Consider the following 14246-nt stretch of genomic DNA (forward strand, 5'->3'; position numbering starts at 1 on the left):
CAAAATTTAGAGCCATTCCTGATATTGCTTACAAGCAAGATCCATCTAGTGCGTTGTTGATGATACCACCTCGAGTTTTGATGATTCAAGATGTAAGATGTTGCTACACATGCAAGGTGGGTAGCATAGGATACATGGAGATTAGGTAAACCTATGGGGAAATTATATGAAAATTAAGTATTGAAAGATGAATTCAAAATCCTAGAAAGAAAGGGGTTAACCTATGCCCTAGATTTCCCCAATGTTTTCAAGACTAAATGGATAAAGAAAGTTCTACGTAGAATTCATGATAATTTTATATGGTTGGATAATGGACTGATGAAAATCACAAAGTGATAGACCTAAAACCATGAGGAGCAAATCTAAAGAGGTCATTGAGAAGAATACAGGGGCAGTGTGGAACAAATGAGGCATGAAAATTGATACTATCTCAGATCCCCTAATTGCTTTTGCAGTGAGGATTATAGCACTCAAATTCTATCAATCCAACAAGCTCAACAATATACCATGTATTGTTTTTGACATGGGCTATAAATAGTTAAGAAGGATCATACCTATGACCTTGTCGAGTTGTAGATGCAACAATTGTTAGAAAATTTGGGAGCAATAAGGAAGACCAAAAGTATGCACTATAAATTTGGCTCAATTCTTGTATGTATATTCTTTTATGTAAAAAATAAATTCCCTCAATTTGGTAGAGTTGCATGGAAAACAAACAGATCTATTGTTGTGCAGATAGGTGAATTTATTGAGCAACTTGGAAATAATTTTGAGTCAATTATGACCAACTACTTTGAAGATTTCAAGCAATAAATGAAGAAAAGATTGAGGATACCAATTTTGCTAGGTGAGAAAGATTTCAATGATGTTTTTTTTCTCGTTGACACTAATTTTACATATGTTCAAGTTGTTGTTCCAAGGGTAAGGTGGTTAAGACCACTAAGCTATGAGATCAATGTTGATGAAGCCTCTAAAGCAATAATAGCACTACTTGCAGAAGATACAGATGCTAAGGCTACTTCCTTTGGGAACTATGAAATGGCTAAATCTAAGATAACAATGGATTTGAAGACTACCTCAATCATAAGAAAGAAAACAAGATTTTGAAGAAACTTAAAGAGAAATTCAGTGAAGGAGCAGATGAAGAAGAAGAAGAAGAAGAAGAAGAAGATATACATGTTCAAGCACCACTGGTTTTAACTCAAGGTCAAGGAGAAGATAAAACAAAAGAAGTAGAAATTAAAGAAGGTGCCAAGGGAAAAGAAGCTAGTGAAGAGCCTGAGAAAAAGAAGAGGAAAGATAAGACCTCAATAGTTAGCAAACCAAGGAAGGTTGCAAAACATAAGCCTATAGTTCCCTCCACTAGAGCAAGCACAAGGGCTACTACCAAAAAGGTTCAAGAGACATAAAATCCAAAAGAGAAGCGGGCTAGATTAGCTAGCAATGAAGAGGACCTTGAGAAGAGACCAAGAAGAAAGTACATAGCTCCAACTGAATCCAATGAAGAGAGGATTGAATCTGATGACAACAGCCAATTCAAAGTGGTAAGTCATCGTCCTTCCTCAGATTTAGACAATATATGTGAGAACATAAGGAATAATGTTGATTTATCTAGTCTCACACATATTGAATTTGATAAACTTGGAAAAATTGAGATGAACCAAGTAGAAGAGTCAATATATGCCATGATGGAAACATTCAAAAAAACTCCAATTGAGATTGCCAACTCTCTACCAAAGGAATTATTTGATAGAGTTAAGAAAAAGTGGCAATATAGTCTCAATATAGAAAGCCAAATCAGAGAGACTACTCTTTCCCAAGTGATGCCAGAGTTAGATAGGGAAACAATGGTCAATTTAATAAAGAGGAATGCAGGGAAATTTTCACCGAAACATAGGGCATTCAACATATTTCAAAATAATATTGAGGATGTTTTCTAGAAGACCACTCAGATTTGGAAATCATTATATAGTTTGACAACACCCAAGGCAATAATGCAGGAACCTGTAGGTGAGGAAAAAGATGAACAATAATAGGTAACTAAGGTGATCACAGTTGACACTAAGATAGTTACATGAGAGGAAGGCACTGAAACACATGAAGATACACAAGCACCATTTGAGGATGAGTAGCAGACATAATAGTGTACAAGATACACTAGTGTTGACTGTCAATCCACAACATGAGGTGAATATAGAAAGTGATATTGTAAAGATTAAGGATTTTTATGATACTATCACTCAGAACATCAATCCCCTTACAGAGGAATACTTGAAGAAGACACTAGTAGAATCCACTACCCAAGCTAAACTTTATGAAAATCCTATACTAGTGTATGTTGATGAGAATGAGAAGGTAGATAAGGCATCTATAGGGGAGGAAGTATAGAAACAAGTAACATCTATAGCTCCTCCTTAATTCACCTTGATACAACTTACATTACCCCTTATGGTATATCAAAGGAAGGAGGCAACAACTTCTATCAGCACAATGAAAAAAAGTACTCTAGTCTTAGTCAATGTAAAGGAAAATGAAAATGACAAGGATGAGATAGTTGGAGAGCATAAAGATGAAATAGAAAAGACTGAAGGAACATAGGTTCCAACAAGTCGGGTAAATACTCCTACACCTACAGCACAAGATCAAGGTGCAACTAAGAATGTAGAGAAAGCCAAGGATAAGATTGAAGAGATAGATTTGACTACCAAATCTAAGGAGAAACTACCAATACGAACACTGGTGAATTTTCTAGCATCTACTACTCCTCCAAGTCAAGCTCTTCATAGGTTGAGTATAGAATTTATACCCCTACAATCATCAAGGCCTAGTCCAAGTACATCAAAGGTAGATGAGGTTACATCATTTGTTGATGTGAACTTGGATGAAGTGATTGAGTTGCCCAAGTTTGATTATGCAACCATCATCATTGAACAGATGAGCATACTCCAAGATGCTCTTGTAAAGAAGATCCAAGAATTGCTCAAATAGGAGCATAGGTAGAAGCAAGCTTTAATAGATATCAAGGACATTTTTCTTGATGCATTTAGCTTGCCAACACCAAAAGAAACAAAGTCAATCATAGAGCAGCTAACTAGCTTAGTGGAGAAGATAAATGACACAGACCTAGATTCAAATGTGAAATTACTTGAATGGTCTGAAAGAAAGTTTCAAAACAAGGTTGATGAAAAGATATCAAGTGCTATTGGACTATCACAGGTTGAGTTAGCAATGAAAATTGATAGTGTGAAGAAGGTACTAGAGAACATTTTCTCTTTGTGCACCAAATTGTGCAATCCAACACTCTTCACACAAGAAATTAGGAGCCACATACTAAGTTTGGAGAGTCATATACAGTCATCTAGTATAACTCTGCCAAAATATCTAGCCTAGAGTGAGAAACATTTTAGAAATCTCCTAAACTCCCAAAGTCAATTAGCAATGTTACATACAAATGAAGCAAACATCAAGGCTAAATTGATCAACATCCAGTCTATTCTGACTCCAGATATGGAGATATTGCACAAGGAATTAGCCTTTTCTGAAACACTTGTGAAGAAAGATCCACATCTTTCTACTCATGAAGGCTTAGTTCACCTTACGTCCAAGTTGACCATCTAAATCAAGTCATTGGAGGCCACTTGTGATAATTGGGATGCTACTTTGAGAATTATAATTGATGTCCACAAAACATTCTTGGACAAATACACTCTAAGTGTATAACCCTTCACATCAGTGTCAAAATGGGAGAGAGATAAGTATGGGGGAGATATGATGGAGAGATAATAATTTTGTGGGAGCTACCATTTTTGAGAAAAGTTTAGCTATGACAGAAACAAAGTACACAAGTCAGCCTATGAAAATCTACTTAGTAGGAGGAATAATTTTGGTTCAAATACAGAATAGCACAATCAACTCAAGGGGAGTTATTGAATTTTGAGGTATGACTAATGAATCATAAGCTTTTGCAAAATTTTCAAATTTTCAAATTTTGTATGTAAGTGGATATTATCTAAGTTATGCTTGAAAGGAAAAGGGTTATTCATGCAATACCAAGTATTTTGCCACTCATGTCAAACAGGGAGATCGTTAATCTCATATTTGTTTTGACATATGAGTGACAATATACTTAAGTCATTTACTTAGTTCATGATGAACAAGTAATACATGTCAAGCACAAGTAGTCAGATAGTATACGTTGAGCAACAAATATTTAGTATGAGCCGAGTAACTATTAAGTGCTGAGTCACTCAAGTTCAAGCAAATAGTATGTGTCAAGCTATTTAGATGTTGAGTGATTAGTGGATGTCAAGTCATTTAGAAGCTGAGTTACAGCAGTGAAGTTGTAGTTGATGTCGAGCATCGAGGACTTCAAGTGTTGAGTTATACAGTTACGACATCGATGTTTCTAATGGCACAAACTTCTATGTAAACCATTTTTGGCTAACTTAAGGATTTTTTTACAATCTTGGATGATAAGGATGAATCTTAATTGTGAATCCCTATGCATTACATGTATCCAATCAAAAAAAGGCAAGGATTAAGCGACAGTATGGGTGAATCACAATCATTGATTCATACCTAACCTTAAGTCGCCTAGGTCTTCTTAAGGAGGACAAACCCTAAAAAAATTAATGAATTCTTAAGGAGAATTGAAGAGAGTTTGCATGCGCAAATAGAGCATTCATGGTGACTAAGGTGTTATGATTTGAGTTACATTGCAAAATCAGTTAGAGGAGAATAGAGGAAAGGAATCAAAAGACAACAGAGATAGGATTAGAAAGGATCAAGTACACATTAGGAAAGAGCTGATCTAACATCAAGCAACAGAGTGCTAACCGAAGGATCATTGCCAAGACATTGTAATATGTGAATCAGTTAAATCTCTTAACAGAGTAGTCTTGACAAGTTGTTGTAAATCCTTTAACAAGGTGCTTACTTCATTGTAAGTTAAAGTCCTTTTACCAAGCACACTTTTAGCATGGTATTGAAATCCTTTAACAAGGTAAGATCGAACAATCTTGTAAGTCTTTAACAAGGCAGACCTTTCATAGGGTAGATCATGTTTCATGGTCAAACATTGTAACCTTCATTGGATACACTTTATTACTGCAATAGTGAAGATTTGTAGGTGTCATCCCCACCCCAATTTTACCTTCTCCTTGGAGGGTTTCTAGGTAACCAAATATCTTGTTTCATACATGTGTTAATGTTTTACTTTTATGCTATGGATGTATATACTTGATTTGGTATTTCAGTTTATATGCATAGATTGTGAGATGGGTGTGTGGTGAATAGTTTTCAAGGTTGAAAGTTTTAAGTGTTGATTCACCCCCCCACCCCCCTCTCAAATTTTACTTCCGTATTGTATTTCCAACAAAAAACATAATAGTTCATTATAAGTAGATGTTATGTTACCCATTTGTCATGCATTTCCACACATAAAGATTGTTACCAGTTTTTAGGCTTTTCCACCATATAAGAACATATTTTGAGCTTAAACACATGTATCCATTTGTTATCCCATATGCAATGCTCCCAAAAAAACTCATTTTTAATTTGTTTCTTCCATTTTAAGAGTTGATTTTATGCATGCAAAGAAGAAAGAAGGACATGAGAAAAGTATGATCACATAATCACCTACAAGGAGGTGAAAGAATGATTACAATTATAGAATGCTTTGAAGAAAAAAATGGTCAATGAATAGTGCACAAAATAATCACATATGCATATTCATATTCCAATTTGAGATGCATCCACCAAACCTAAGCACATCATTCATAAAGCATTCCTTTAGCAACATGAAGACCAAAAAGGGTGATGTAATATAAGTTGTCTTGTCACACACTTAGAATATTTTTATCATAAACTTGTACTTTGTAATCAACATATTACATCTAATGGAAAAGCAAGATGTAAGTGCATGTGATAGTATCAAATACAGAGTTGTAACTTGTAATCAAGTTGCAAGTGCATTAGACATGCAACTTTCAATAAGCCAAAATTAGTTAGAACTTTGATAGAGAGTAAGTCAAGTTGGCTAAGGGCTTCCTCCTTTTTTATCCACCCTTCTCTCCACTATTTTCTTATATAAAGGAGGGAGCCCATTCTAAGTGATCATTTTTTTGTGAGGCAAAAAAAATTGTTTCAATTCGTATAGGCACTCTAAAAATTTGAGCTTAGATGTAAATATAAATGGCTTTCAATGACAACTTTGTTTCAAAATTTGTGTTAATTCAAGGTATTATTTGATGACATTTTATGGATATTGATTGTGAATTTTTTAACTTTTCTCAAGAGGGATTTGAACTTAATTATTTAGACTTTGAGTTGCCTATTACATTTAGAGTCAATTTGAACTTTTGAAGACTTTTAGCTACATGAGGACATATGTGATAGATAGTAGTGCTTGTGATCACTTAGATTTGAAGACTTTAGGCTTCAGTTGTAAGTTTTTTTATTAAATTTGAGAGTATCCAATAAGAGACTTTTTGCCTAACCAGTTATCCTATTTGAATCCTCATTCTAGACAAGAACAAGAAACTTTGGGTTCTCATATTTGTTTTACAAAAATATATAAGTAAACTCTTGTCTTTGGTTTTGTTCTTATGTCAACTCCAAGCCATTGAATAGGAATTGATTAAGAGAATTACCCTTTTTGTAATTTCTAATTCAATTTCTATTGGAGCTACCTACAATAATAAGGGAGCCTCCCCTATCAGTGAAAGGAGAGAGAAATTCATGAAACATTAAATAAAATCACAATTTTTTAAAGTTTTGATTAAGTAAAAATAGGTTTTAAAGGACCCAAAACTTTTTACATAGGAACAAGATAACAAAATTTGAAAAACCCAAAAGAATTTTGCATCAACACCTAAGAGAAGAGCTAGCTAAAACAAGTAGCCAAAAACAACCAGTGGGAAAAGACAGCAAAAAGAAACCAAAAAGACAACACAAAACCAACTACAAGGTCTTTAGTAAATCTATTGCCTGGTCTACAAGGATATTCATTTTTTCTATAGAGGTCTTCAGATCATTCTTGAAAAAATAGGAATTGATTAAGAGAATTACCCTTTTTGTAATTTCTAATTCAGTTTCTATTGGAGCTATCTACAATAATAAGGGAGCCTCCCTTATCAGTGAAAGGAGAGAGAAATCTCATGAAACATTAAATAAAATCACAATTTTTTAAAGTTTTGATTAAGTAAAAACAGGTTTTAAAGGACCCAAAACCTTTTACATAGGAACAAGATAACAAAAGTTGAAAAACTCAAAAGAATTTTGCATCAACACCTAAGAGAAGAGCTAGCTAAAACAAGTAGCCAAAAACAACCACTAAGAAATGTCAGCAAAAAGAAACCAAAAAGGCAACACAAAACTAGCTACAGGGTCTTTAGTAAATATATTGCCTGGTCTACAAGGATATTAATTTTTTCTATAGAGGCCTTCAGATCATCCATTTCTTTGGCTTTGACAACCTCTATCTTTTTTGAGTTGGCCCTGGTGCACTTGCTAGGTCCATGGTCATCTTTCGCTTCCTTGGAGCCTTGACCTTTCCCTTGTTCAAATTTATTCAGGAGAGTATTAATGTTGTATGCCACAGTCTTTGGAATAGAACAATTCTGATCAGCCAGTTTCTTAACCATCTTCTCCATATTAACCACTCTGTTATCCAGACCATCCAACTTTTTTTTGGAAATCTTTAATCAGTTGATCCAAAGCTTTGTTCTTGGCTTCGAGGGGTGGAACACGTTTCATAAGATTCTTAACCCCTTCAATGTTACCAATCACCTCAAAAAGTCTATCAATATTTTGTCCTAGAGTTCTCTCCCCTCTAGTAGTTTTGTTGAGCTAGTAAAAATCGCTCAAAATGTCCTGCATCTGTTCCTACAAATTATTGATGTCCTTCTTCATAAGCCCTAGATTACCAAAGATCCCTTTCAAAAACCCTTGGTCATCATTGACCTTGTTATGAGTAAGGTCATCCTCATCCCTGCCTACATTGTCTCTTTTATAATCAGTCTCCTCAAGCCCCTTAACATCTACCTTCCCTTGAGAAAGTGCATTTTTCCCTTTTCGATCCATCCTCTTAATCAAAGGTTCATCATCAAAAGGTATGCTTGAAACCCTGTCCATATTCTTCCCCTTGGTTCTAGAAACCCTACCAGCAATGCCACTTTTCCCATTACCTTCTTCCAACTCCTCTTCAGAATCTGTATCCATTTTAGAATCAGCCTCCTTAATCTTCCTTTTCTTTCGAGACAAGCTTCCAGGATCAAGACTTTTCCTCTTCTTAACCTCTATCTCCGCAACCTCATCCTTTGTATCCTCATCAAAGCCCTCGTCTTGTTCACTCCCCTCAGTCTCACACTCAAGAGTTTTCTTACTATAATGGGTTCTATCCACTTTTTTTGATTTGAGGAGGTTCATAACCAGCACCATTAAACCCTCATGACAATCATGGTCACCCTCAAGATCATTATGAATAGTTAATATTGTATTACCCAACGATTGCCTGAGGTAGAAGGGAAGATTAAGCCTAACCCTATGCCTAAAATAGTCTACCAGTATAAAATGGTACCCAAATAACTTAGTAAAGCGGCCATCCAAAGTTAAGTATTCAATAACAACAAACATGACAAACCTCTAAGGGTGAGATATAGAGCCAGGGCTAAAATAGGAATTATCAATTTTAACTAGTTTGTTATGCTCTTTAGCCGTATCCGCAAATTCTTCCACTACCCAATCTGAAAGCTTCCACAATTTTGTAAGTTGTAGTCATTGACTTACAAATAATTTATCAAACAAGTACTCATCTAGTTAAAGTAGATTAGTTTGTAGCTTTATTTGTTAGTTTATGATTAAATTGATCTCAAGTGCATTATAATTGATTATTCTTTGTTAGTTGATTATCTGTTAATATTACCTCTATCAATTTCTAACAAGTGATGCAAAGTGTCAAAGTTCCTACTAATATTGCAATCAATTTAGATCTTCAAAAATGTATAGAGATTTGAGATTTGAGTAAGAAAAATTGTGAGTGCTTAGGTTGTAGTCCTACATCTTCAAAATCTTAAATTTCTTTAACAATTAAAAAACTAAATTAATTGTAAAAACAAATTACATGTGATAATTATGTAAGAATATTTAATGTGAAATTGACTATCCATAATTTATATAGATAAAAAATTATTGATTATTAATATAATTTATTTTCTATTAGTTCAAAAAAATAGTCAATTTAAATAATATGTCAATAAATGATATTTATTTTTATTTTTTATTTTTATTTTTGAAAGAATGCATAAGTCAAGGCTATTGTTTTCTAAAAAATCTAATTAGCTCAACTGTAAAAAGATAAAGTTGTGATTAATGAATGACAAAATTGTTTATTAATAAAATGACAATATTTCATATGTTGCAAAAAAATTAATTAACATATTATAATTGTAAAAAGATAAAAGTTATTAATAATGAATGACAATAAGTTGTCATTAATGATGACATGACTTTTTTTTATTTTAAGAAACTGAATTTTATCCCTACCAAAATTACTATAGGCCAATAGAATTAGTGAAAAGTGTCATTAATTAAATCATGAAAAATATAGAAAAGATATAAAGATTTTAAATTTTATTTAACTTTTTTAATTCTATAATGTGATTGGTCAATTTAATTGAAAAAATAAGTTCAATGGATGTAATAGTATCATTCCTTTGAAGGAACTAGTAAGTAGTTAATGATTAATTATGTTCTTATAGTTCATTACATGTATTTTATTTTTTAAAAAATAAGTTCAATGGATGTAATAGTATCGTGCCTTTGAAGGAACTAATAAGTAGTTAATGATTAATTATGTTCTTATAGTTCATTACATGTATTTTATTTTAGGCCCCTTTCTTCAAATCGTGCACACAATTCTAAGAGTTGTCCTAGGAAAATGTGTTTGTGTACAATGGAGAAAAACCTTGTGGATGTATTTTTTAAATATTGCCATGCTCAAAATTAGTAAAATAATTGAAAATAAACCAAAAATATGGAGGAGGTAGAATTACATTATGTAGAGACAAATCTACACTCAAAGGGTCCATCTCTAACAATGACTTAATCTTAAACATATAAAAAATGTAGAATCCAACACATCTTCTAAGTGACTCATCAAACTAAAATATAATATTCATAATTATGTTCAAGTATATGTTTGAGACCTTTTAAAATTAGCCAATTTTCAAAAAAAAATCTACGAGAACCCTCAAATTATCTTCAATTGTTGATTCTCTTGCCATTCAGAAGAAAAATCTCTATTGTTGCAATCAAAACTTGTGAATATGTCGAAAGGCCCTTGGTGTACTAGTGAAGTTGAATGACTCACAAAGAGTCCACCAGGGATCAAGTCTTGTTGAGTGGAAGGCCCAACAATGTAAGGGATGAGGTTGAGATCATGCCGTGGGTGATTTTGACGACATGGATGCCCATCAATCCTTAGCCTTGAGCATAACACAACTTGTAGAGATTTGTAAAAACAACTAAATATTAAAATCTATGAGATATGTTGTACAATCCTTTGTTGGAAGATTGGCAAGATTGGAGAGATTGGTTTGATGATGATATGTTACATTCATGACTAAGTTTTTCATTGATGTCAACATAGCATGTTTGATGTCTTCTATGGTATTTGACAGAAGAACAACGGAAAGATTAAGTTGGTATGGAAAGCTAATTGAGCATGATAACCACTCGAGGTTATGAGAGATGCTTTTGAGTATGTGGTATATGCAGTTAACATCAGAAGTAGAAAGGACAAGTCTAAAAGAAGTTATGTAAGTTTTGGTTCAATCTCTGTTTAGAGATAGAGTTTAAAGAGGCATGTTCTAGTAAACTAGAGAACATGAAGATGACATGTTGAGGATAGAGTAGCTAAGCTCGCTCATCAAAAATATTTAGTGTACGAAAAGTTATTGAAATAATGTGTTCTTAATGAGGTCCTATAACAATTAGTTGAGAAGGACTAGCAGCCGACTCAGGAATTATTTTATGGACTCAATATAAAGGAAGGACATTTTCCTTTATCATGATAAGTGCGAATATGAGGATATGTGAATTGTGATTGTTCAAAAAGAAGCAAAGGATGCGAAGTTGAGCATATCAATGTAGAAGTGAAGGAAACTTCATTGCCAAGGTTTTTCTGAGTGATCCGAGGTTTGGTATTTGGATCCAAGATTTGTGACTTGATCTACAAGGTCTAACAATAATTGTTCTAATTGACAAGACATAGGAAAGTATAGAGGAAAGAAGAAGATACCAGTAAATTACTTGATTAAGCAGTAAGCTCTTCTTGTAGTTGAAATTGTGTGTTTGGGCAGTGGGCTCTTCTTGCATACATTATACCACAACTCTTAACAGGGTTGGAATCTCCTAACAGGGATTCAAAGTTTCCTAATAGGGACTCATTGTACTAAATGTTGTAACAAACTCCTAATAGTGTCTATCCTCTAACAAGAAATATTTATATTAGTACTTCATCTTGTAGGCATCATTCCCACCTGGGTTTTCCCTCTTATCAAGGGTTTCCCTAGTCAACATATCTGGTGTAATTGTCTATGTGCATCTTTGTATGGTTGTTGTTTACTTTAATTGAATGGTTAAGTTTATTTAATGAAGATAAGTGGTTTAATCATTAGATAATTGATTTACACACCCCCCTCCCCCCCCTCTCAGTTATCTGGGTGGACTATTGTTTCTAAAAATTGGTATCAGAACATCAAGTCCTTGAAGAAAAATTTTAACAGCTTTGGGAGATCCATGGCGAACATATTCAAAAAAGATAGTCCTACATCTGACAAAAAAAATTTTGACACATGAGTTATGGAAATTCTTGGTGAGTTATCAGATTTGTGTAAAGAGCAGAGTATTGAATTTACAGATCCAGAATCCTTCTATTGTATACAAGGGAACAGTAGAACAAGCGAAGTTAGATCTAGAATAGAAGATGACATAAAGATCAAGGAAGGTATTGATCTGCTTACAAATAAAGAACCTGAAGGTATGAAAACTTTTATTTGTTGAACATGTAAAGAGTTTGATCATTTTTCAAGTAAATGTCCTAAGAGATTGAGAAAGCTAGGAAGAATCTACTTTTAGACAAAGTTGAGGAATTTAGAGAAAGTATGGAAAGATCCTTAAAAGACTATGTTAATGAGAAGCATGAAGAAACAGCTTTAGTAACTATTATGGAAAGTGCTAATGTAAGAATTGATGAGAAGTTCAGAGTACAAGAGAGAATAATTGATTACAATTCAAATGATAATGTTGTTACTAAGCCAAGAAATGATGAGGTATTTCTTGAGACTAACAATGATTTGCAAAATGAAGGAGAGAAAAGGTAGGAACAAAGCTTGGAAACTTTAGTAGAGCCAAGAATTGAGATAACAACTCCTACTTCAGGAAAGAACATGATAAAGAATCACCCATCCGAACAGATCATTGGAAGAAAAGACAAAGGTGTGAGGACAAGAAGCAGAGTTAATGAAGAACTATGCTTGATATCTCAAGTTGAACCAAAGAATGTAGATGAAGCATGTAAAGATGATTACTGGAAACAAGCCATGAAAGAGGAATTGGATCAGATAGTAAAGAATGAAACATGGGAATTGGTCCCCAAACCAACAGATAAGAATGTGATAGGAACCAAATGAGTATTCAGGAACAAGATGAATGAGCAAGGAGAAGTTGTAAGAAACAAAGCAAGATTGGTATATAAAGGTTACTCACATCAAGAAGAAATAGATTATGAGGGGACTTATGCTCCAATGGCTAGAATAGAAGTTGTAAGACTATTCTTAGCCTATGCAGCACAAAAGAATTTCAAAGTATATCAAATGGATGTCAAGTCAACATTTTTGAATGGAGAACTTGAAGAAGAGGTATACATTGAGCAGCCTGAAGGATGTCCTTTGAAAGATGACAAGGACATAGTATGCAGACTAAGGAAAGCATTGTATGGATTGAAGCAAGTACCCAAAACCTGGTATGCAAGGTTGGATAAGCATTTGACAAAGCTTGGATATAGCAAAGGTATGCAGATAGTATTATGTATTAGAAAGAAATTGATGATGGTTTGATGATTTTGGTAATATATGTTGATGACATTATATTTGGAGGTAATGATGAAGAAAGTAAGAAGTTTGCAGAAGAAATGAAGAAAGAATTTAAAATCAATATGATAGGAGAGATGAAACATTTCCTAGGATTGTAGATAGTACATAATAAAGAAGGAATCTTTATTTCTTAGACTAAGTACTTGAAGGATTTACTGAAAAGGTTTGGTTTGGAAACATGTAAACCTATTGGAACACCTATGGTAACTAGACACAAGTTATCTACAAAGGATGAGACACCTACTGTTGAGCAAGAGAAGTACAGATCTGTGATTGGAGGTTTACAATATCTGACTCACACAAGGTCGGATATAGCAAATGCAGTTGGAATTGTTGCAAGATTCTAGGCTAATCCCAGATAAGCACATTATGCAGCAGTGAAAAAGATATTCAAATATTTGAAAGGAACTTCAAAATTTGGATTATGGTATGACAGATCTAATGATTTTACTCTAAGTGCTTATAACGATGCAAATTGGGCAGACAGTATGGATGACAGAAAGAGCACTAGTGGAGGAGCTTTCTCTCTTGGAGGAAGATTGGTTTCTTAGTTAAGCAAGAAGCGGGATTGTACACTTCAAAGTACAACAGAAGCAGAGTATGTTGCAACAACAAATAATTGCAATCAAGTAATTTGGATGAAGCAGATCTTAAAGGATAGAAGGATAGAAACCAATGAACCTATTGTTATACATTGTGACAATACAAGAACAGTAAATATGTCTAAGAATCTAGTATTGCATTCAAAGCTAAGCGCATTTCTATTAAGTATCATATGTTGAGAAGGAAAAGTTACAGAAAAGGAAATCAAATTGGAGTATGTATGAACAAAAGAGAAGATTGCAGATATATTCACTAAGCCTCTTCCCAATGAAACTTTTGAGAATTTGCGAGGTATGCTTGGGGTTATGCCCCTTCCTACATCAAAGTGAGAAGATGCAAGAGTGCATCAATCCAGGGTAACAAAGCACCATTGTTTGTTTGGATTGGATGTTGATGCTTCCTATATGGGGGAGTATCTGTGATGGATAGAGTCGCTTAGGACTCTTATTGATGTGGTTGATGTTGTTTTGAATAGTGTCTTTTGACGTT

Source organism: Cupressus sempervirens, chromosome 3, assembly GCF_028749045.1.
Source record: "Cupressus sempervirens isolate cs-2001-9-10 chromosome 3, ASM2874904v1, whole genome shotgun sequence".
Taxonomy (NCBI): Eukaryota; Viridiplantae; Streptophyta; class Pinopsida; order Cupressales; family Cupressaceae; genus Cupressus; species Cupressus sempervirens.